The following is a 24,898-nucleotide window of genomic DNA, read 5'->3' on the forward strand; positions in this document are numbered from 1 at the left end:
TGTAAAAACTCTGTCCAACACTTGTAGGTACCCTGAAAAGAAGAGATGCCCTGCACCTCTTCCAATGGTTCTTCAATCACTTATGGAACCCTGAATATGGCTGATCAATGCTGTACTAGTACCAAAATCTAATAATGGGGAATGTACCTGCACCTAAATTTGAGAATTGCATGGGCTCCGAGACAAGAGGGGTTTGTAAAGTTCCACCTCAAGCCGGGTTGTGCGCCCCTTCAGGGTCTTAATCGAGAAGGGAGGGTCACCTCTCTTTTGTCTTCCTGACTCGCCTGGCATTTGCTTTTCCTCGTGGGAACCAACATGGCAAGTACATTCTAATGGCTAATCAAACAAGGATGCTATGCATTGACTAAAAAAGCCTTTAAATTCTTTAATGAAATGTAAGTGGGTATTGGGAAATGACTGAATTGAAAGGGCTATGGATAGGACATTATCCTTTTGCAGTGACTCACTTCTTTTACAATGTTCCCACTTACCATTTTCATCATTATTTTAGTCCTATAGCATCAATATTCAATCATTCAACAAAAATCCAAGTCAAGTAGGCAGTGAGTAGCATTTATGCAATCAATTGAGCTCCAACATTTGAATGGGCAGAAAATAACTCATCAAGTAATCATAATCAGTTCTGGGCTGAATTCTACATGCCTTCAATAGGAATTAAGAGGTTCTATTACACTCAATCTCTCTTATAAACAATGGGACTGGTTCAACAATTGGATAAAAAGAGAGATTAAGGTGAAAGCAATAGGATTACCTCTTTAATGTTGATGGAAAGTAGTAGATGAATCCAACCTTCAGCATAAACCACCATCAATAGACCAAGATTTCAGATCATAAGACCAACTTCAAGAAGGCTTTGTCCAATATGATTGCTCCCATGTAATCTTCAGCTCCGGATCAATAAGATTGCTCCAATGCAATCAAAACAAGTCAATGATTTGATGGAAGTCTACAATAGCTTGTTGGAGAAGATCCTTTGAGCTTTAATAAATGTAGATTCTCATTAGAATCATAGATTCCATGAATTTTTAGACATTGCCATGTTCAAGAGGCTGAAAATGCTTTCAAACTTGAAGAATTTCTTTAATGTAAGCCCAATCTTAAAGAATACCTTCAATTGAACCTTCCCGGTGTTGTAGACAACAAAAGCCCCATGAATTGAAGCCTCAATGAAGCAAGTTTTGATGAAGATTGATGGTTGCCCTATTTTTCCCCAATCTAAGATGAAGAAAATGCTTCAATCTTACTTGGAATCTTCAATTCGGTCTAATGCTTGATGTAGATGCTTGCCCTTGCTATTAGGAAGCTAGAAGAAGTCAAGAAGAGGCCAAATCTTCAAGAAATTGGAGGATTCTTCATGTTGTCCACTTTCAGCCATAGCTAGGGTTGTGAAGAAAGCTTCATGGCTGAAGGAGAGTGAAAGATCAAGCAATAGAGTGTAGGTACTTCATGTCAGGGATGCCAATAATCAGTCAAGAGAGGGAGAAGCTTGGATGATGAAGAAGATTGTTGATTCCTCAAGAGGAGAGGAGCTGGAAAAATGGTGCAAACTATTTAGCCCCTTCGCTTGCTCCTCGTGGTAATTATCTTGCTGAAGATCCCTCAAATAGGTAGTCCATCTGTTGCTCAGGGCCTCAAGAATCAACTCCAGTAGGTGGCTTGAAGAGAGATGATCATGGCAAAGAGAAATGAGCAAAGATCTCCATGGTAGTTTTCAACAAGAAGCTTGGAAAGAGGAAAGAGAAGCTTGTTCCAAAAAGTAACCACGGTTTAACCTCTCTAAACCCTGTTTAGGCTTCAATTAAGTCCATGATCCTTCAAAATGGCCCAAAATTGACCACGTACCACCAAAATGACCATGATTCCGCCATTGTTTCTTCAGAAATTCTTCAAGACCATCAAATTTAGTCACAGTTTACTGTAGAGACCTTAACTAGTCACGGTTTTAACTGAATCAAATCCTGTAACTAATTCTTGTTCTCCAATTACTCACCATGAAAATGACTCTTTCCATGGATTAAAATCCATACTCTGATACCAATGTAATAAAGCTAATTTCCATAGCAAGCTTTTAAACTGAAAATACAAGCAATATACACAAAATGCCAAGAAGCCATAGCCAAGGTGGCTTGGCATGAAATGGTGTTACCAATGTTGATTGAGAATCAAATGATAAGTGGCTGCAGCAAGGTATGCACCCCAAGCTATGGTGGCCAAGAGTATTCGCCCTCTTAGATGGTGGGAGGTTGAGACCTCAAACAAGTAATTTTGTATAATGGCAAAAAGATGCTACACATGTTACACCTCCACCTTTTATACTTACCCTAGATTAAGGCATATATGCTTTATTACAATTCTTTATTCTTTCAGTGACATTTGAATAAAGGGAAGACCAATCGCACATTGTGATTGTTGGAGTTTTCACATTCTCTCTCTCTCTCTCTCTCTCCTTCCACCATAGCTCTTTCTTCTGCTCCATGCTTCCACTTCAGGGCTCACTCCCTTCAGCATTAAAAAATACATGTCGCACCCACTATAATTGTTCATTACAAACAATAAGTATTTGCATCACATTGAGAATGAGTAAATTGATGATATTTATGTGGCTAATTGCCTTGTGTTTACAAAAGCATATCCTTTGGATTGTTGTGAGTGGAAAAATTATAGATTCTTTTAAGTGGTACCACTTCGAAATTGATTGATTACTTTTTGAGAGGCATATACCCAACTAGCTCATAGTAGAGAACATTGTTTTTCTTAAAGATTCCAAAGTACATACTGCCCAAGATGGGTTGAGAATACAGAACCTTCGATTGTATGCATGTACTAGATCTCAATAGCATAGAATGGCTATTATGTAGTAGTGACATTTTGCACATGTGCAATGTAAACATTTCAATAGACATATTGAACTCTGTGAAGCTAAGTGTTAGCTAAAAGAATGTATACCTAAGTTGGTTTGTACCAATTTTAACCTTTGCATACATGTTTAAGAAATGCTAGGATTTGAAACATACTAGAAGTGCGTGCATAATAAAAGTACGTCAAAGGATTATATAACAAGAATCTGGCAAAACTTAGATATAAAAAATCACTCATAGTCTTAATACAGTGGATTATCAGGTCACAACAATGGACATGGCTTTCAGATAAAGTTTCATAATCTTGACTTATTACATTCTCATTTTGGGGTTGCTTAGCTAACTTTCCTTTCCAATTGTAGATACTTTGCCACATGACAAACTTTAAACCTAGTATTCAAGTATCACAAATGGAGGATGCTCAAGGGTGAATGGCCGTGCCTTTGATTAAGACACACATAATAGTAAAACTGCAGATGTTATTATCATTTGTGAGGGTTGTGAGTCCCAAGTGTTGCAAGTGGAGGGTGATCGGCCCTTGAGTATAATATGTCAAAAAATCATAATGTTAACATAGAATTGACTTGCAAGCCTCTACTTCAAATTATATGGTAGAAAGATTCAAAGTTGAGTTCAGAGTTGTTACTAGTGAAAAGTGTATGGCTCTACACATTTAAGAAATTGTGGAGTCTCCTTAAATATCCCAACTCCATAAGTTGTAATATCCAACACTTAATTGTATTTGGATTTTTTGGCTAATGGAATATAACTGCTTTGCAATATCTTAAACTTGCAATATTTTAATTTTTTGTTATTTTTAAACTTATCATATATTCATGCAATTATGTTCAGAACTATTTGAACATGTATATGCACATTAAAAATTTTGAGATAATAAACATGTGCTCGAATGCACACTGAGAGAAGAGAAGAGAAACAAACCCTCTCAATCTCAGGAGCTAGCAATGATGAGCCCCACACGTGAGGATGTGCCTAGTACAAATGCTACTGTAGAAGAGGTTGAGTGAAGACGAATGGTGGAAGGGAAGGGAAAGGCTCCTATGCACCCACCCCTACCAATCATGGTCCCGACAATCATCCCAACACAAGGAACCACAAAAGGGGTAGTCAATGAAAGTAATGTCATGGCTTGGGTGCAATATCTTGTAAGCAAAGTGCAAGAGCTTGCACCTACACCAAGAAAAGGAGCTCCACATTAGAGGGACCAAAAGGCCAGCAAAGCTAATATGAAATCACACCAAGGGCCAAAGGTACCCCACCTTGAAATATCTACTACTTTGGTGCCCTCAGCAATGCACAACACAAAAGAGTACGATGAGCTGATGAAAGAACTTCATAGTAAACATGACAAGATGAATGAAGAAAGAAAAGCTGCACTTACTAAGCTAGATGAAGAAAGGAATGCCTTTCCAAGCTACCAGCTAGGAAAAACAAGGCAAATGACCATAATAACTAGGGAAGTGACTACATTAAAAGGGAAGGTAGGGTGAAGAGAGCCTGAAAGACCTATATGACAAGGAAAGGGAGAGCCACATGGCTCTGGAGCAATTGTGTGGCTTCAACTCTAAGGAAAATAAACGCTTGGAGCTGGAAAATGAGGAGTTGAAGAGGCAAAGAGAGGAAGCAAGACAAGAGTTGCATGTGGCAAAGATGCAAAAAGATGAAGAAGATGGTAGAGCTGCATAACCAACTTCACGCAGCTCTCCATGAGCAAGCCATCCTAAGGGAATAGGTAGAGATCTGAAACCGAGAGAAGAAATAGATGAATACATTATGGCAAGAGCAAGAGCAAATAATCACTACCCTAGCCCAATACCAGAATCGGGGATTGGAGCAATTAAAATGGAAGGTGGAAGAATGGGCAACTAAGAGTGAGGACAAGATTAAAGACTTAGCTCACTACCTAGCACATTCAAAGAGCAAACACATTATGGTAGAAAGAAAAGCTAAAGCTATAGAGACAGGGATGCTTGAACAACAAAAAGCCTTCTTGAAGAATGGTACTAAATATCACTCAGACAAGAGAGGAAGAAAGAATTGATAAACTCAAAAGGAAATTAGAGATCGCAAGGAAAGCGCTTAAACATGGACTCCATGCCAAGGTTCCCAAACCTAACATCCACTTAGGAGTGGAGGAATAAAGAGCTCATTTGATCATAGCTGGGTTAACCATGCAAGAGCTTGAATTGCTAGGGTTTGGGTAGAAAGAGCAGCAAGTACAACCTCCCCCTGAGAAGCTAAGAGAGCCAATACATGAAGAGGGGCTGAACTTTGAGCATGACCATGTTGAGGAAGAGTAGTCGCATGAATCAAGCCCCCCACTACAAACACAAGCAAAAATAGAAGAGAAAGGTGAGGAAACAATAAACCCTAAGAGAATGGTGCAAATGAGGCACAAGTGGAGAGAACAAGTAGAGCTAGCACAAAGAAAACTCCAAGCCAAGCCACAACAAGTTCCTAACATGGCCATTCCCCAAGGAGAGGAGTGCGATCCTGTGAACTAGAACCAGGAACTTGTAGTATAGGAGCAGTGGGAGAATCATAGTCAACCCTTTGAATTTGCCTTCATCTTTCCTCAAACACTAGACATATTATTAGTGGCAATGGGAGTGTGCAGACTATTGGGAGGATAAGGTAATGGAGGTGCCTAGGAAAGTGGAGGGGTATGAAGCACAACCAAAGTGGTGAAGAAACATTTGGGACTCTAGCGTAGATGCCTAAATAGCATTTTGTAACACACTACCATACGAGAGGAATGATACCTACATTCCCTATCCATGGAGAATTGGAGTTGACTTCAACTAGAAGGTGCATGGTAGGTACGACTTCCCTAAGATCTATCATGTAAATGCCGCATTTAACCTTCATAGAGAGGGATCACCATCCATCCATAGACTGCTTCCTCAAGGACTTTTCCTCTTGCCCAGATCATGCCTTCATCACTCACCACTTGCAAACTACCCTCATCACTCACCACTTGTAATTATCTCCACCTTTTGAGAATTTTCCTAAAACAAAAGCCTACTGCAAAGGAAGATCAGTTACTGCCTCTCTTTTTGACATTAGTGCAGGGATAGATTGCTTCGCAATGATCCTCCTCATGATGAGAGCCACCCTCTTGCTAGCATTTTATATGAGCTTATTAGAAGATATGAGTGATAGTAAGCTTATTGGGTGTAACCACCCATTTTTGTCTACCACGCCCCTCAATGTAAGAATCAACTTGAAGGGCTATGTGCAAAGCCAATCTTTCCTAAGCAAATCCCTCAAGCCTACTCCTTGCAGCTTGGCCCTTGCCCATGAACGGGATGCCACTTAACGTGCTCCCTTGTAATCAAAAAAGAAAGAAAAGAAACGAAAAGCAAAAAATAAGTGAAAAAGGAAAGAAAAGAAAAATGAAATCCCTCCATTTGTCCTCTATGAGTGTCACAACCACTCCACCTGGGGACAACCCTAGCCCTTTCCCCACTTCACAACTTAGGGCACATCAAGGGCATGACATTTTGATAGACATATCTCCCTAATTTTCAAGTACTTTGTGCAGTGGCACGCAAGCCAACAACTGCGGAGGCCTTCTTCAACCACCAATCTATCTTCAACATCAGCAACCTTAAAATCTACTTCACAAAGCATCTCCAACATGATCAACCTCCCCAAAGGCTCCAAGAACCATTCCACACCAACCCAAATCATCTTTAGCCTCTACCATCAAGTGCCATGGGACTCGCACTCAGCTAGAAGGGGGCAATGTTAACCCTCGAAAGACCTAGACAGAAAATCCAAAAAATCGGGAGCAGAAGATAGTCCCAAGGCAAGAGGAAGACACAAGGCAAAGGTGCACTAAGGAAAATTTGAAGACACGAAAAGTGCATGAAAAAATTCTAAATGTAAGAGGGAGGCGTGCAAGAATAAGGGCACCTTAATATTTTTGCAAAAAGAGTGCCAGGCGCATTGTGTTTTATTTTGTAAAAAAGCATTGAGCTCTCTCCCGTGCAAGTTGTAAAGAGTACAAGGCATGGTTTAAGGCCAACCCAAAAAGGGGATGGCCGCCCAAGGAGTAGATGGGGCATGTATAAAAGTCAAAAAGTGTATGAACAAGCTCATTCTTGGTGTGTGGCTAAACTGGCTCTCTTCTTGCTTCTTACTTCTTGCTTCATTCTTATGTATGAGAGAGGAAGAGAGGGAGTGTGAGAGGGAGAGAGGGAGTGTGAGAGAAGGAGAGTGAGTGTGTGTGAGAGTTTGGGACCATGGAGAAGCTCTTCCTCTCCTCTCTTCATCTTCTCCTTCTTCTCTTCTATTTTCTCACACACATGGCTATGGAGCTTGAAGCTTGGAGCTTGGAGATAGAGCTTGCTTGAAGGCACATCTTGGATCGTGGAGCTACCAACGAGACAGATTCGTGGGAGGAGGCAACTTGATCATATTCAAAGATAAGCTCACTACACTTGTGTGTGTGTGTGTGAGTGTGCATGGCTATGTGAGAGGTAGCCATAGCTCTTAGCTTGAAACTCTTTAAGCAATAAGCAATCCGTGGGTCTTGGTGGAGTGCTTACGAGAGTGACGACATACACATACCATGACCACACACCTGTACACTATAGGTGGTGAATGCCCACCACTATCACTTTATTCTATATTCTTTCAATGACTATTGAATAAGGGAAGGCCAGTCACACATTGTGACTATCAGACTTTCCACATATGGTATCTCTCTCTCTTGCTCTCTTGCTCCATTCGCCATAGCTCTTGCTTTGCTCTTGCTTTCGGTTGTGTGCTTTCACTCAAGCTCTAACTTTCATCAGTATTGGATAAGTTATTGATGCCCTAATATCTCTCCAACTCTTGCATTGACTAATCTATAGCAATAATATGGCAACAAGCCAGCCAAAAGTAGGTATCACAATTGACAGAATAGACAGCCAAACATTGCCCATGACATGCTCACTATAACCCATACCAGGGAGGGGTATATCTAGCTTGGTCTTCTTCCTTTTCTACCCCTTCATAATGACCATCAATTGCTTGCTAAATAATTACTTTAAGAGCATCCCACAAGGTGAAAGGAGAAAGAAAGGCTTGTAGATAGCAAGGGGTAGCAAACACATTATTTGTAAGTGTTATAATCTTGACTGTGGTGAGACTGTGGCTACCACAAATTGCTCCAACAAGGATGCATGGATCTTCTCCTCAGATTGCTCTGATATATCTTTAAGTTCTTGTAAGGAAAACAACTCTTGGGTACCCACTGCTTCAAGAGATTATGCTTGTGGATTTTATTTCTTCATGCAAGTCTCTTCTACAATAGAGAATCACTTTTGCCCACCATGAACTGATAAAAGAAACAGCCCACATCAAAGCTTTTTGCTACAATGGTCTCTTTGGCAACCATATCATTTGTCTCTTCTCTTTTATCATCTTCAGCAAAGCAAAATGAAGCCACATCCTAGTCTCGTAGAGGCATGATTACCTTTTTTCAAACTTATGCTTTGATGCATGCAATAGTTTATCAGGAGAGTGATCTACATTAATGAAGGAGATACTGGGGGGATATACTTATCTGACACAGAGCTTGTGGTGCGCTGCATGTGTTGCATTAATTAAGGTCAAGATGATGGTTAAATTCTAGGTTGTAAATATTGATTGAATTTGAATTTCCTATTCTATCTTTGTGAATATTAATATAGTGCACAACCCCACACTAGCACACCACTGGCATTGCCACATGCACATGCACTTTACCTTGAGCGCACTTGTCTCTAACACACCCTTACCCGCTTTAGGTCCACTATTGTAAACCTTGCATCTAGCCTCACTTAGCTCACTTATGTGCACTTACGAGCACTTGAGTACACTTAGGTGAACTTGCATTGACATTGATACATGCATGTGTACACACATGTGCACTTGTGAGCACTTGTACCAGCAACTCTAGATGCATTAACCTAGTACATGTAAGCCTATATTAAACCAATAATTGTACACTTATGTGCACTCCTGTATGCTTGAGTGCACTTGTGTGCACTTGAGAGCATTGAAGAGCACTTGCATATGAACTTAGGTGCACTTGTGCATAAGCTCATCGCATTCTCACTTAGGCATATTCACACTTATGTGCACTTGTGTGTGCTTGAATGCACTGCCTCTTGTATTTGCATTGCACTTGCACTTGCTATTACACATGTACTCTCACATAGTCTGCAATGCATTGCACCTAGAACTTCATGTCACATTACACCTAAATTTTTTTGTACTTGCACATAGTTGCACCTATGCACAATGCACGTATAGAGAACACTAAGCTTAGTCTCTAAGCACACCTTAAAACACCTATCTTCTCAATCTACATCGACATATCTTAAGGCATGATAGGGAACCCTTAAAACCATAGAGCTTGCATGTCGAGCATCGCACTTAGGCACTCTAACCATTTCTTACACATATAGTACACCTCCCTCACATGTAACCTAAGACACATGCGCTAACACACCCACACTTGATCCGTCATTGCATTCCACCTAGCAATGGTTGCACTTACATACACATAGTTAATGGAAAGGATAATTGCCATAACAAAGTGCTACTAAAAGTGTTTTACACACATTGTTTGACAAAAAGAGAAAGCATGTTTGCACACAATGCACAAGCACAAGTACAATTGTAGTCAATAAAACCTTACTCGCTCAATATTCAACAAACTCAAAAACAAGAAACAAAAGATAAGGATAGAGACTTAAGAAAATTAGGGAGTTAGGGACAAAAGATAAGAATCTAAAACAACTTCACAACATAGGTGCATGTGCTTGGGGAGTGGACATGACCTTCCAATGCCTACATTGAGTAGAGACCCAAGTCCTAGTACTTCTATAGACATTTGAAAACATCCCTATCCATGACCTAATTGACCAAGTTGTCAAATTAGCCCACCCAGAGACAGGAGGAACCATAGGGATGACACGAAGCATAATGGAGAGAATTGATGGGCTCAAGAGATGTCTCGAATGACTTCCGAGCCTCAATCGATAGCTTCCACCAAGCTGCGGAATTTGATGTCTCAACCATGACTCTTGAGGCCATGGAAAGAAAGCTTCAAGAGTTGCACGGCCAGGGGACAAAAACCCTCAACTAATAAATGGATCTTAACAATGACACTAGACATCAACTTGTGACCGTACAAGCAGAAATTGAAGTTATCCATAGAATGTTGTTGAATGCAAGAGCAATGGCTAATCATTTTTGTGCATGCCATCACTCACACATAAAGAAAGGTTGGGGGAGTGAACATTGAAGGCTCTATGACAATGAATGGATCAGTTAGTTGGCAAAAAGAGCATCAAGAAAAGGAGAAAAAGAGATCAAATCAAACTTAAGAGTGAATAACTCTTGACACCACCATAAAGGCTACCACCTCCAATGCAAAAAGTGCTACAATAACACCATAGACCACTAAGGGAACCATTGCCAAGCACAAGGCATACCCTAACCTAGTTTAATAGATTGTAATTGACAAGGTCAAGGAATGGGCAAAGGCATCTTAAGATGAGCTATAGATAGAGTAGGGTGTGAGATTTTAAGCCTTTTAAGCATGTCCCATGCATCTCTTCAATGGGAGCCACAATAACCTAATGAAATAATGAGAGAACCCCCAAATGAACCAAAACCCATAGAACAAGACTCTTCTCTTATTCCCCCATGCAAGTAGGTCATAGTGTGTCTATGAGACCATTGAACCTACCATTATTGTAGCCCTTGTATCCACAAAAGTTACAATTCCACTCAGAAATCTATTGAAATATAGCCCATTGATTTGGTAAGGATTGAAATATTGGGTAGAAGGAACAAACCCTGCCAAATCCCACCACATTCCTTAACCTAGCTTTAGTGCACCTCCAACCCTAAGTGCCTTAGGGGTTAATATGTTTTGGGAAGGAGTTGAGTGACATGTTATACTTCTTATGGAAACCCTTAGGGATACTATTCAATGAGGAATTGTTGACAGTGGAGATGGTGTGAGTATAGTTAATAAAGGCATACTCCATGCTTGGTGAAATCCATCAATTGAACCAGTGCATTTGGATCTGACCATCACCAATGGGTTTAAAGTTAGACCAATAGGAGTCTTAAGAGGTTGGCTGATAAAGATTATTGGAATATAGTTCAAGGTTAAATTTATTGTCATGAAAGTAGTCAACTATGACCTATTGCTCGATCAGCCCTAGATGTGTAATGCACCTCTCGCCGAGGACTTGGGAAAAGGTCTAGTCTCTCTTTAGAGAGATTCTTAAGTGAGGATTAATAGTAGTAAGAGATTACGCAGATTCTTGTATGAAACCAAAGATGATGATAGAGATTGCATAGAGTAAGACCAAAGAGAGATGAAACAACACACATATAAGGGATTAGAGGCTCAAAGTATCCCAAAACCAAACCTTGATTAAGAAAACCTATTTACAATTAGTATCCCCTTCACCATGTCCTGTTTCACCATGTCATACCCTAAAAATCGCACCAAACACTAGCTTCTTGTTGCTCAAATGGCAAAAATGATAGTTTCGTTGGTTTCGAAAGGGGGGTAAAACTCTAGGACACCTTGTCAAAACTCTCTCAAATCACTCCGTCTCCCCTCCTCCCGTTCGAGTGTTGTTTGCTACCTTAAAAACTACAATCGCACGCTATGCGAATTCAAGAGCCCTTCTTTTTGTATGAAATCTCCGAAAATCACTAAAAAACCACTTGCTTTTCAGATGACACCCTATTCTAGAAGTTTTCTACACCTTTTGAGGATATTTACAAGAAATAATGTCCAAAATATAAAAAATAGGCTAAATATCCAAAAATCTTGTAATTTTAAACCATCCATACCTAACACTAATGACTAATATGCCATTGACTCTCTAGATTAATAAGAAAGCTGGATGATGATGCACTCAAGGGTATTTCACATTGTCTACATAGCGGCACAATATCGACCCCCTCTAAACCTACATATCTTCTGGATGTGCCAACGATGCATCCACCTACTCACAATCTGTACAAATCTTAGACCACACCTAGCACCCCCTCTAGGGTCATAGGGCCTTGGGTGCACAACATACATGAGAGGGTGTGGAACCTCCATATACATGCTCGAAATACACCCATCAACAAATACATGACAGCATGCATGCTCTTTCATAATCCATTGCATGGGAAGCTACTTCTCATAACCTTTTTGCTCCACATCCAGCATAATCAATTTATCCAACACACTCAAACTATTTCTAAAAACATCTAAACATTCCAAATCCTGAAGCAGCTCTGCATTTCCTATCAAGGTATCAAACAAAGCATCCAAAACATTCTCCATTTGTGGAGCATCACATCTAACATCCTCTATAGGCATATCCTCGAGCAAGCTCATGAACTATATTAGAAACTATAACTATATCCTGCAAATCATGTGCATCTAGCAAGTCACCAATCTCCCTTTGAGTCCTTGCATCAACTAAAACATAAGCTTTGTAAGCCTCTTCATATGCACTAAGAAAATCTACATATGCAATGGCTAACACTTCCATTGCAGGCTCTTTCAAGGCATCCATAGTATGACTAGTCAATAGATCAATAGTCTCTACTACATCCAATAGTACATGAGCCTCATAGGCTTCCTCATAAGCACTCAAAAAATCTACATATGCATTGATATCATCCCCTTTAGGCTCAGTCAAGACATCTTCTACATGGGTACTCACAGCATCAAAAGTATCTACATTAAGATCATTTGTGTGATGACTTAAAGCATCCATTGTAACTGTAGAGACCTCATCAATAGGGTAAATCACAACCTCTATACTTTCAGCATAGGCACTCACTGCATAAGTGCTCAACTCCTCAGTAAGTGCATCAAAAACATCCATAGCAGGTCATCGCTTAGCCTCAGTAGCAAGTAGTGAAGCCTGGGAAAAAACTTATGCTTCCTCTTTACGTTTATCCTTCTCTGGTTGCATCTTCATCCTTAATTCCTCCTCTTTTCACATCTAAAATTCCTTCTCTATCTCTCTTCTTGCTTCATCCTTGTCCCACCTCCTTTGTTCTTCGTCTTCTTGCTTCTCCCATTGTTGTTGTTGATACTTATATGCTACAATAAGACTCATGCATACATCCTCAAAATTTTTCCAAAATCTGTAAGTGACATAAGTTACATATCCAAGCTTGCTCATCTTTGCACTAACATCCAACGCTATATCTTTTGCATACAAAGCGTATGTTCATCCTGTGACGCATCCAATTTCATCAGGGACTTGTAAGCTTCAAGGAGCATTAGACATCTAACCAAAAGTTGCATCATCTATGTATCTAAGCTCAAGCAGATTTTGAAGATACTCCATAACCTACTCTATATCTTGTCCTAAAATTATATGTGTGTTGGGGTAAAAGGCCTCTCGGCTTGCCCATGTACACTGTGACTACCCATTCTTTATTCATATATAATATGATAGTGCAATAAGGCTGTCAGTTCAGTTGGACAGCACCTACATTGTGTGTGCTCTTCTCTCCCGCATCTTCCTCTTCTCCTTCTCCACTGCCATTGCATCCCCTTCAACTCGTATCAGAGCTTGATCGTGGAGCTTGGCCCGGCATTACTTCAGCCCGGATTGAAGACCTAGAGCTTGGAGCTTCAATGCCAGCCATGGCTTCTTCCCCTCGAGGTAAGATTTCATCTCTCGCCTCTCCCCGGCCCTCATAGGATCTTTGCAGGTGTTCCTTGGCTTCATTGGGCACCTTGTATTGCCCCATTTGCCCCCTTATCCTCAAGATAACCAGCAGGCCCCACAGTAGCAGCTCACGTTTTTTTTGCACCTGTTTCAAAATCTGGCTCAAAAATCCCATTTTTTCTCATATCTCGGGTATCCGGAACCCGATTTAGGTAAGGTAAGAGTCTAACTTGGGGTTTTGGCATGCTGAGACGCAATGGTGATGTTAGATCTACCAAATTCTGATCACAAAATTTTTTGTAACAAATGTGAATTGATTTACAGTAAGAAAATGTCATGCTTTTAGCTTATGTGATGCTCCCAAGGCTTGGTATTTGATGCCCAAATGCTTTGGGGATGTTTGCCCAATGATTTGAGATGCTTTGGGACTTGGTTTCAGCTTTCATAGCTTGATTTATGTAGGGATTTACTGCTCTACATTGTTTGGGCAGCAAGGTTTTATTAGGGACGGCTTATGCATAATGCTCTTTGTTGACATTCGGGTGTCCTGTTGGATGTACTGATGCTTGGTCATCATGGTTTATGCCTGGATATGCTATTTGAGAGCTATTGAGCCTTGATTTGGATGCGGACACTTTGTTGTTGGTTGGGATTTATGCTACCTTGGTTGACAGGCTATTTTACCTCCAGTTTGGTTATGCCTATGGTCTACGGGTGCTCTCGACTACTCGAGATGATATGTTGATGTATTTGGATGATGCCACTTTGATGTTTATACTTCCGGATGCTTGTTGAGCAAAGAGTAGAGCTCAATTCTTGGTTCACTGTCATTTTCTTTGCAGCTGGCATTTCACTTGACAAGGTTTATGCCCCATGCTACCCATTATGGGACTGATGTCTGATGTGGATGCTTTTGGGTTATGGTAGCTATTTGGGCTTGAATCGACTTGCATTTGAGAATTTTGTGGAGCAGTTTGCATTTGGTTGGCTGTTTACCGCAGCACAGAGGAACAAAAAATGGAGCAGAAGTGCGGAAAAAATGGAAGCCTGGAAATTTGAATGACTTAAACGACGGCGTCGCCTCGAGAAAAGAAAAGAGTAAAATCGCGCCATTAAATACGAAGGCGCTCTCGAATCTTTGTAAAAAGAGCGCCGGGCTCACTCTTGTGCAAATTGTATGCATTAGTGGGAACGGGATGAGTTGGAACGGTGGGGAATAGGAAAAGACGGCCTAGGCTAATGGTGGGCCATGTAAAAAAGTGTGGATGACCGCCCAAAAGGTAGGGCATGTATATAAAGTTCAAAAGTGAATGAGAAGCTCATTCTTGGGTGTGGCTAAAGCTTCTTCTTCCTCTTCTCTTGTTTCTTACCTTCATGCTTGTGCTTGAGTGAGGGATTGAGGGAGTGTGAGGGAGTGAGTGTGTGAGAGTGAGGGATCATGGAGAAGAAGCTCCCCATCTTCTCTCTTCATCATTCCTTCCCTTCTTCTCTTCTCTTGTCTCGCGCGGCTATGGGGGATGGAGCTTGACGGAGGGGATTGAGGTTGCTTGAACTTGCCACAAGGATCATGGAGCTACTAGAGTGTGAGAAAGAGGAGGGGACTCGATCGATCATCAAGGTAAGCTCACTACACCCGCAAGGTAGGTATTGCACGTCGGCTATGTGAGAGGTAGCCATGGCCGCTTGGCTTGAAATACTTGATCAATAAGCAGTCTGTAGGTCTCGGGGTAGAGCTCCGTAGCTCCCCTACATTTTGGTTCCGTTGTCGGGACAGACAGAATCGAGCCTTGAGCGCCACGCGCGTCAAATCGAGCATGGCAATAGGGTTTGTAGCCTAAACCGGTGCTTGAGATAGTTAGGAGGATTAGGAGGTTTTAATCCCTGGAGCAAGTAAGTATTTTGATTTGGTACTGAATGTTAGAGTAGGACCATCTGTCTTTATTTCTGTTTCTGATTTCTGTTGTAATAGGTTAAGGGTAGGATAGGAAAAAGAAGGGAACAGAAGGGTTCTGCTGTTGCTGCTGGAGACAGGGAAGTTGGGGCACAGATTCAGACATCTAGCTAGAGGAGTGTATGAGATTAATCTCTGAGTCTACAGTAGACTGAGGTGAGGTAATAAGGGGCCCAGGAGACCAGGGGAGGCCACATTTGACACCCTGCCTTCTGAGAAGACTGTGAGCCTGAGAGCCCGGGAGAGAGCGATTGAGAGAGAGAGATGCGGGAGATCGTGACGTGCTGACCGATCGAGCGCCCCATCGCTTCGAGGTATGCCAGACATTTCCCTCTATTGCTCGCATCTATTTGGAAAGCACGGCATGATTTGATAGAGTGGGTGTTGACCTAAAGGCACCGTGCGCAACTTGTGGGCCGTCATCCACACCGTCGGACCAGTGTGTCCAATTCCCAGAATAGGACCGTCCAATTTTGAGAGTCGGACAGTCCAACTCCCATAATCTAACCAGCCGAAAGAGAATCGGATCGTTGGTCCGATCCGACTCTTATATTCGGACTAGTTGAAAATTAGACCATTGGTCCGATCCAGTTCTTATAATCGGACCAGACCATCAAAGTCAGGCCACGTGTCCTAGTCCCGGACTTGTGCCACTCGACCCATTTCAGTGGTCGGACCACCCTTGTCCGACTAAGGGAAGTCGGACCTGAGTAAGACTGGATCTGCCCGTCCGATTCCCAGAATCAGACCATTTCACCAGAGTTTGAATAGAAGGTTGTTTACCTGGGCCACAGTCATGGGTACCTTGGTCACGTCTCTGATCCCCGAGGGAACCCAGTTTAATCTTGGAAGCTGGAGACTAGACATGGTGACCAAAGATTCACCCCGAATACCTAGACACCGGGCGGACCTAATTTGGAATTGGACGTGACGTTCGATGACCAGCCAACTAACCAACCAACCAACCCTGAAGCAGAATAGGGAATGCAGGAGGGTCTTTCTATAAGACTTTAGATTGGCCAGGACCTGCACCTAGAGCCACATCAGGCTACAAACGTAAGTAGTAGGGTGGAGTCTGCATTGGGCATTTAGTGCATCCTCACCTCACCTTTTGATTTCATCACCTAGGGTGCAGTACAAGGAAAGGAAAAGCCTGCTTCCACACTGAGCACTAGAAAGCACGAAGCACAAGTTGTGGATAAGATTGATGGACGGTTTCCAGTAGCAAGGAGCTCAACAGGAAACATAATAACATCAAGGAACCCACTATTAGGAGAAGATCCCAAAGCATAGCTGGCTACTAGAGAGCCCCATCAGTAGGGTCCTAAGAGGACACAAAGATCCAGAAGGCAACAACATAGAGAATTGGACGATGCTAGAGTTACTCAAGCTGATCGACGACCTTGTGGAGCTGGAAGTGGGAGCAATGTCAGGATCACAAGGTGGACAAGGAGAGGACCGACTGGAATTGGGAGAATTCCTAGTCATGGTGCAGGAGTTAGTCAATGAGTATGACTTGCTGGCCAGCACGGTAGTTCAAGGTAGGCCAGTAGAGGAAGTGGTAGCAACCCTAGAAGAGGAAAGAAAGGTGATCAGAAGGGCACTAGAGAGCATGATCGCCTATAACCACGAGCCAAAGGCTAGGAAACCTCAACAAGACGTGGATATGTACGAGGCCCGGCGCGTACTAGCCCTGGCGGGAGCAGCAAAAGCAGGACCAAATGAGGAGAGAGAGCGGGTAGTGGAGGTTGACTTATCATTAAGTGAACTTGTAGCCAGGAGGCTCATGGACAACACGTCCGCTGAGTAGGGTGCAGCAGCCTTAGCCACAGCCTTACTCTCGAGATTAGGGGTCACACAAGGGGTAGTCTAGGATCTCTGTAGTGGCAAAACAACTAGACAAGTATGAACCTAGCAGCGACCCATATAGCTTTGTGGAGCAGTTCGAACAAGTTTGTGAAGCAAACGGCCTCACAGACCCTGCACAACGCTCCCAAGCTTTTGGGCTGTGCTTAGGTGATAAGGGGAGGGTTTGGTACACTAGTCTAGATGCAGCCGAGCGTGTGAACTTTACCCATCTTAAAGACCACTTTATCAAGAGGTTCTCTGAGGCAGGATACTCTGACAACCTCATCGTCCGGTTGATGAATGTCAGTCAGAGGGAAAAGGAGGACGTGAGAGACTACGTCACACATGTACGTAGCCTTTTCAAGAGGATCCTTGCCAATGAGCGACCTAACGAAAAGGTTGTGTCTACAATGTTTATAAATGGGATCCGAAGTGAGGAACTCTACAAGGCCTTGGCTAGTAACTCCACCCTACACAGAGATGTGCTAGCTAGGGTTTTTGACGAAGCAATAAGGGTGGACGACCAGCTTAGGGAGCGAAGCATGAGGAGTACCAGTCGGGAAGGTACAAGCTAGAGGGCTTCAGAGCGGTCAACGACGTCGGGAGAGAGAGAGAGCTCTAGCGCATGAGATAAGGGAAAAGGAGTCGACCAAGGCCAGGACTTGGCTGAGGTGAGAATGGAGCTTGCACATTTGCAAGAACAAATAAGGAAGCCTATGCGAACTCACGTGCAGTGTATACACTGTGGTGGAAACCACCTCCCAGCTGAGTGTCAAGATCCTAGATCTAGGCTGTGTTCGAACTGTGGTAGGTTCGGTCATGATGCATTGCACTGCAGATTGCCCAGGAGGTTTCCATATGCGTAGCAATACAACCCTCCTTACCTAGGCAACAGGCCATCTAACTTCCTTGGCAGGGGAGCCCAGCTGGCACTCCCAGCACCAAACGATGCGAGACCAGCCATCCCTAGGCTAGAGATGAACCCAATAGGCATACCTAGACCACCAGGACCCTACGTAACCCAACCATCGAGTGATGCTCCTGTTCACTATCTATGTGGAGGAACCTAGTGAAGAAGAAAGCTACATAAACCCATAGATCTCCTATGACGAAGAAGGCAATCCAGTCCTTATGGATTATCAACCGGTGCCGGTGATGGTGCTGGGCAGAGGAAGAGGCAGAGGCTTTGGAGGACCAAGCCACGACCCAATCTCATGTTGGACTTGCGGTCATCCAGGCCATATCTCATCACGCTGCCCGGAAAGGGAACAGGCAAACCAGGACAAGGCTGACCTTCGATGCGCCGAATGTGGGATCACACACTTGTTTCCTAACTGCCCTAGGTGGAAACCATCAGCCAGTTCGGCCAACGTTCCCTCCGTGCCCTTGGGGCTATTTGGGGTGGAGACCTTTGGCAGGGAGGACACACCCATCCCACTGCATGTCATGACGCGAGAGCAAACGAGACGAATAGGCATCTCATTGCCTGGGCCAAGTAACCTGGATGCAGCCTCGCTGGGAAAGAAAAGCGAGAGGAGAAGGAGAAAGAGAATAGACACAAGGATCACCCTTAAGACTGAGGAAGCTACAACCTTAGTGGCAGGAAAGGGGGTCACAGATGCCGAGGCAGAGACCTCAGCCCCCAAGATGGTGGAACTAGGTAGTGCCAAGGTAGGAGAATACCCTCATCCCACACGGCAACTCGAGGCTATAGCCAAGGTTAAGGAGTGGGTCAAGGATGCCCAAGAACACCTTAAAGATGTAGAACCCATATTGGAGAATCCGATGGAGGACCTTTCTAGTGCAAGCACATCTGCTTCGCCATCGCGACCTCAATCGGGGAATGTGCCCACACCACGAGAGATGCCACAAAGGCAAGACCAAGGAGAAGCTTGTCAACAAGCTAACCAGGACATGTGGCCAAAGAATGGTGACCAAGGAGGAAGCCAACTACCCAACAGCAACCTCCTCACCACCCTAGTAACCACCCCAGTGACCGTGAGCTTGGGAGATTTGCTTCGGCAGCACCCTCCATTGTGGCAAGAATTGAGGCACTGGGTGGAGGGAAAGGGGGAGCATGCTGCTATTGACTTGCACGAGCAGGACGCAGTCACGCAAATTCCAATCCTAATGCTGCACTCAGCTCCAAGGTCGCTGCACATCAACGCTTTCTGGGAAGGCACAGAGATGCATGCAGTCCTACCTGTTTTAGCCTTGGGGGACGCAACACGAAAAGAATACCATGACATTTTCACCTAGAACTACTATGATCTTCTTATCCATGTGATTGCTCTAAAAGAATACCATGACATTTTCACCTAGAACTACTATGATCTTCTTATCCATGTGATTGCTCTAAAAGATGATGGCAAGGTTGTTAACCAACAACTCTATCCTATGAATCCTCGATATGCCCATCATATTATAGAAATTTTTGATAAGTCACAAAAAACAGGATTCATGTACAAAATCAAGCATATCGATTGGATGTCACCAATTTTTATGGTACTAAGAAAGAATGGGAAAATTTGTATATGCATCAATTACAGTAATTGAATGCTACAACCAAGAGAAATCACAATCCACTATCACACATTGATCATATGATCAAACAAGTAGGAGGGAAGGAAGCTTACAACTTCTTAGATAGGTCTTCAAGAACATGTACAAGTCCACCCAAATGACAAACCAAAAACTAACTTTGCCACTGAACGGGGGTATTCACTTAGTTTGTCATATCGATTTGGGCTAACTAATACACTAGCAACCTTCCAAAGGCTCATGTGTACAATCTTTGTTGGAGGACACTTTGATGCAAATACCATAGCAAGAAAAGTGCTTCAATCCCAAATGTGGTGGCCCACTCTCTTTAAGGATGTGGCCAGATTTATCAAGAGTTGTGATGAGTGCCAAAGAACAAACTTACCCATCTGGAAGGATATGGCAGAATTCACACGAGTGATTGCCTACGAAACATTTGAAAAATGGAGTATAGACTTCGTGGGGCCTATTAGCCTAGCCGCACAATACTCACGAGCTTGATACATCATCATAGATATGGATTACATGATTAAATGGGCTAGGGCTAGAATAACCCATAAAAATGATGCACGAACCACTATGCGATTTCTCTAGGAGCAAGTCATCTCACATTTAAAATGCCCCATTGAGATTGTTAGTGATTAAGGAACACACTTCCTTAAACAAAGTCATTGTACACTTACTATTTACATTCTTGGTCATCCATATGAAGTCTAGTCCTTACTATCCCCAAGCCAATGGCTAAGAAGAAGCTACGAACAAAGTTCTCATTAGTACATTGAGCAACACTATCTCAGTATTGCATTCACATGAGGATCATAAGCTCATGGTAGCACTATGGGCCTATTGGAAAACTCACAAAAGAGCCCATAGGACAAACCCCATTTTGACTCACCTATGGCACAAATGCCATTATGTCAATTAAGTTCCTAATCCCTACCCTATGCATTGCTAACAAGAATGGTGAGAAGGCACTAAAAGCATGGCAATATCACCTAGAAGAGCATGAGTATTTGACCAAAACACACCTACTAGCCACTGACATCTTGCTTGTCGAGAAAGCCCAATGAAAGGCCTAGTTTGAAAAGCATGTCAAGCAACAAAGGGGGATCTCATGTTGCTCTTGAAAGGCATGAGAGGATCGAAAGACTATGCACGAGCTATGGCAGAGAGCAAGAGCAAGAAAAGAGAGAGAGAGACAAATGGGAACTCCAACAGTCACAATGTGTGACCGGGCCTTCCTTTATTCACTAGTCACTGAAAGAATAAAGATTAAGTGTGACGGTGACGGGTGCCCACCACCTGCAGTGTGCAGTGGTGGGTGTACTGTCAGTGTAGTAATACACGGGGTGGCATGGCGGAGGCGCCTTTACCCCAACAACCTCCCACTTAAAGGCGAATCTGCCCCAGTGAGAGAGAAAAGAAAAGAAAAGACAATACAAATGTACATAGGTACAAGGGATGAGGAAAGGCAACATCTCATCCAACACCCATCAATCTCCTAAGGAAGGCAAAGTGCTCAGTAGTGAGGCTTTTCGTGAGCAGATCTGTAGGATTGATGTCAGTAGAATAGTCGGAGTCAGTGTAACCCACGACCCCTGTATCCTGGCTGCCATAGCATATAGACATATCTGCAGTGCCTTTCAGGTACCTCATGATACCTTTCACAGCATCCCAATGGTTCTTGCCAAGTGTAGCCATATAACGCGCCACAACACCAACTGCATGCACAATATCTGGACGAGTGGCTATCATGGCATACATGAAACTGCCCACTGCTGATGCATAAGGGATCTTGGCCATCTCGGCCCTCTGCTCATCTGTCTGCGGACAATTGGCCTGTGAAACCCTCACATGAGAAGGCAAAGGACAGCCCGCAGGCTTTACGTCCTGCATGCGGAAGCGCTCAAGGACTTTATGGATGTACTCCCGTTGTGAGAGATACAAAAGCCCCTGATGCCTATCACGCTTAATGTGCATCCCAAGAATATGTAAAGCCTGTCCGAGATCCTTCATCTCAAAGCTCTTCTTGAGCTGAGCTTTCAGAGCATCAAGCTCTGCATGAGCTTTCCCTGCCATCAGCATGTCATCAACATAGAGAACCAAAATTAGTAAACTGCCATCACGGGCTTTCTTCGGGTAAAGACACGCATCCATAGCACTCCTGCTGTAGCCCTGTGACTGCATAAAGGCATCAAACTTATGATACCATTCCCTAGGTGCTTGCTTCAAGCCATAAAGACTCTTCTTCAATTTGCACACTAGGTGCTCCCTGCCATGTTCTGCAAAGCCCTTAAGCTGCTCCATATAGATCTCATCATCCAAATCCCCATGCAAGAATGCAGTCTTAACATCCATCTGATAAAGATCCAAGTCAAGTTGCGCGACCAAGGACAAGACCAAGCATAGGGTAGTCATCTTGATGAGAGGAGAGAAGACCTCATCAAAGTCAAGTCCATGCTCCTGCTTAAAAACCTTAGCTACAAGTCTAGCCTTATAGGCCGGCTTGGGGTGCCCAGGGGTACTTTTTAGCTTGTACACCCATTTGCATGGCAAAGCCTTTTTGCCCTTAGGCAAGGCAACAAGATCCCAAGTTATATTCCTATGCAAGGAGTCCATCTCAGACTGCATAGCCCTCTCCCAGGAGTGACTGTCACCCCTGCGCATAGCCTCATCATAGGTAAGAGGCTCTCTTGCATCCGTCAACAAGACATACTGCATAGAGGGCTCATAGCGATCAGGTGGACGTCTATCTCTAGTAGACCATCTCACCGTAGGCTCTGGCCAACTGCCTGTCCAACACCCTGGCCCTGTGTAGGAACTGCTGCAGGCTGTACTAGTGGCTGAGCTGGAGCTCGAGGATCCTCCTAAAAGATCACTCTGCGGATCTCAACCACCTTCTCAGGCTGCTTATGCATTTTGTGTTCATGGAAAACTACATCATGGCTACATACTATTTTCCGTGCCTACGGATCCCATAGGCGATAGCCCATCTCTCCTGAATCACCATAGCCAAGAAAGATGCATTTAATGCTCTTTGGATCCAACTTACTCCTCTTGTCCTTGGGCACATGGCAGAATGCCTCACATCCAAAGACACGGAGATGCGCATAAGAGGGTGGCTTACGAGCCCAAACTTCCTCTGCAACCTGGAAATCCAAACCACTAGAAGGCGATCGGTTTATGACATGCACTGCCGTACTAACTGCCTCAGCCCAAAAGCTCTGTGGTAGGCCTGCATGGCTAAGCATAGAGCACACACTCTCCTGAATAGTCCTGTTCATGTGCTCAGCCAAACCATTCTGGGGTGGGGTGTAAGGGGCGGTCAACTGACGCTTAATACCCCTGTCATGACACAACTGCTCAAAAGCGCGTGAGACATATTCTCCCCCATTGTCAGTCCTAAGGCATTTCAGCCTATACCTAGTCTGATTCTCAACAAGAGCAAGCCAATGCTGAAAGATTGCCAAGACATTGGACTTCTACTTTATGGGATAAGCCCACACTTTCCTAGAAAAATCGTCAATGAAGGTAACAAAGTACTTTGTGCCACCCATAGACATACAAGGCATGGGCCCACAAACATCGGAATGCACCAAAGCCAAGGGCTCACTCATGCGTGGCCTACCCGATTTCTTATGCATAGACCTATTCTGCTTACCATAAAGACAATGATCACACGAGTCAAAACATGCATAGTCTAAAGGCGGAAGATACTGCAAACCAGAAAGCATTTTCATTCTCTTCAAAGACATATGTCCCAAACGGGCATGCCAAAGTGATACATGTGGGATAGAACCTACTGACAAAACATGATCAACTGTAGGACCATCCACTACAAGAGGATAGAGGCTGCCAACCTTGGCACCCTGCATCATCCAGCTGACCTGCAGACATAAGGCTATGCGTAAGCGCAGGTACATGACGTACATCCCTGAGCACAAAAGAACTGCCAGTGGAAAACTGCAATTGTATGTCACCACTGCCCACAATAGCCAAAGACCTGTCATCTCCAAGCCTGACTGACCCTCATACAGTGCGGTAGGAGTGGAACCACTCACGATAAGGCGTCACATGAAAAGATGCGCCTGAATCCAAAAGCCAACACTGTGCATATATGCTAGGAGTCTCAGTCAACTGTGAGCTGTCAGATGAACTAGCTGCCAAGATAAACTCATCACCGTCAGATGGCTCCTTAGTCTGCGTAACATTGATCTCTTCGATCTTTACACTGGACTTTGCAGGTATAATACTGCGATCAGAAGACTTTTCCTGCACTTTATCCTTCCCCTTGTCCTTGTGCTTCTCATTGCGCAACTCATGACACTGTGGTCTGATATGGCCCTTTTTCCCACAATGATGGCAAGTGACATTAGCGTTGCACCCATGTGACTTACTACGCGACTTTCCACGAGATTTGGACTGACCCTTCTGAGAGTCACGGCCACGGCCATTCCCACGGTCATTCCTGTCATTCCTGCCTCTAATTGTCAAAGCATGAGAAACACGAGAGGCATCCAATTTCTTCCTGTTGATCTCTTCCTGTAGAAGAGCACTCTCTACATCAGACAATTTTAGCTCAGTATAGCAAGAGCACACAAGGCAGTACGAAAGACATCCCACGACTCTCCAAGAGTCCCAAGCAAAAAGAGTGGGGTCACCTCATCGGGAAATGTGATACCCTGCGATGTCAGATTCTTCAAGATTACATGGAACTGGCTCAAATGAGTAGACATCGTCGCATTCTCCTTCATGCGCAGATCCATGAGCTGCTTGAGCCAATACATCTGACTAGCCGGGCTCTTCTTATCATAAAGTTTCTTGATCTTTTCCCATAACTGCCATGCGGTCTGTGCCTCATCCACTACATTGTAATGAACCTGCTCAGTCAGAGAGAGTATGATTGTGGACTAACAGTATGCATCCAAGTCAAACCAGTCATCATTGCTCATACCTACAGGCTGCTG

The sequence above is a fragment of the Lygodium microphyllum genome, chromosome 19 (genome assembly GCF_053477565.2).
Source record: "Lygodium microphyllum isolate KBCC chromosome 19, Lygodium_microphyllum_v1.1.10, whole genome shotgun sequence".
NCBI lineage: Eukaryota > Viridiplantae > Streptophyta > Polypodiopsida > Schizaeales > Lygodiaceae > Lygodium > Lygodium microphyllum.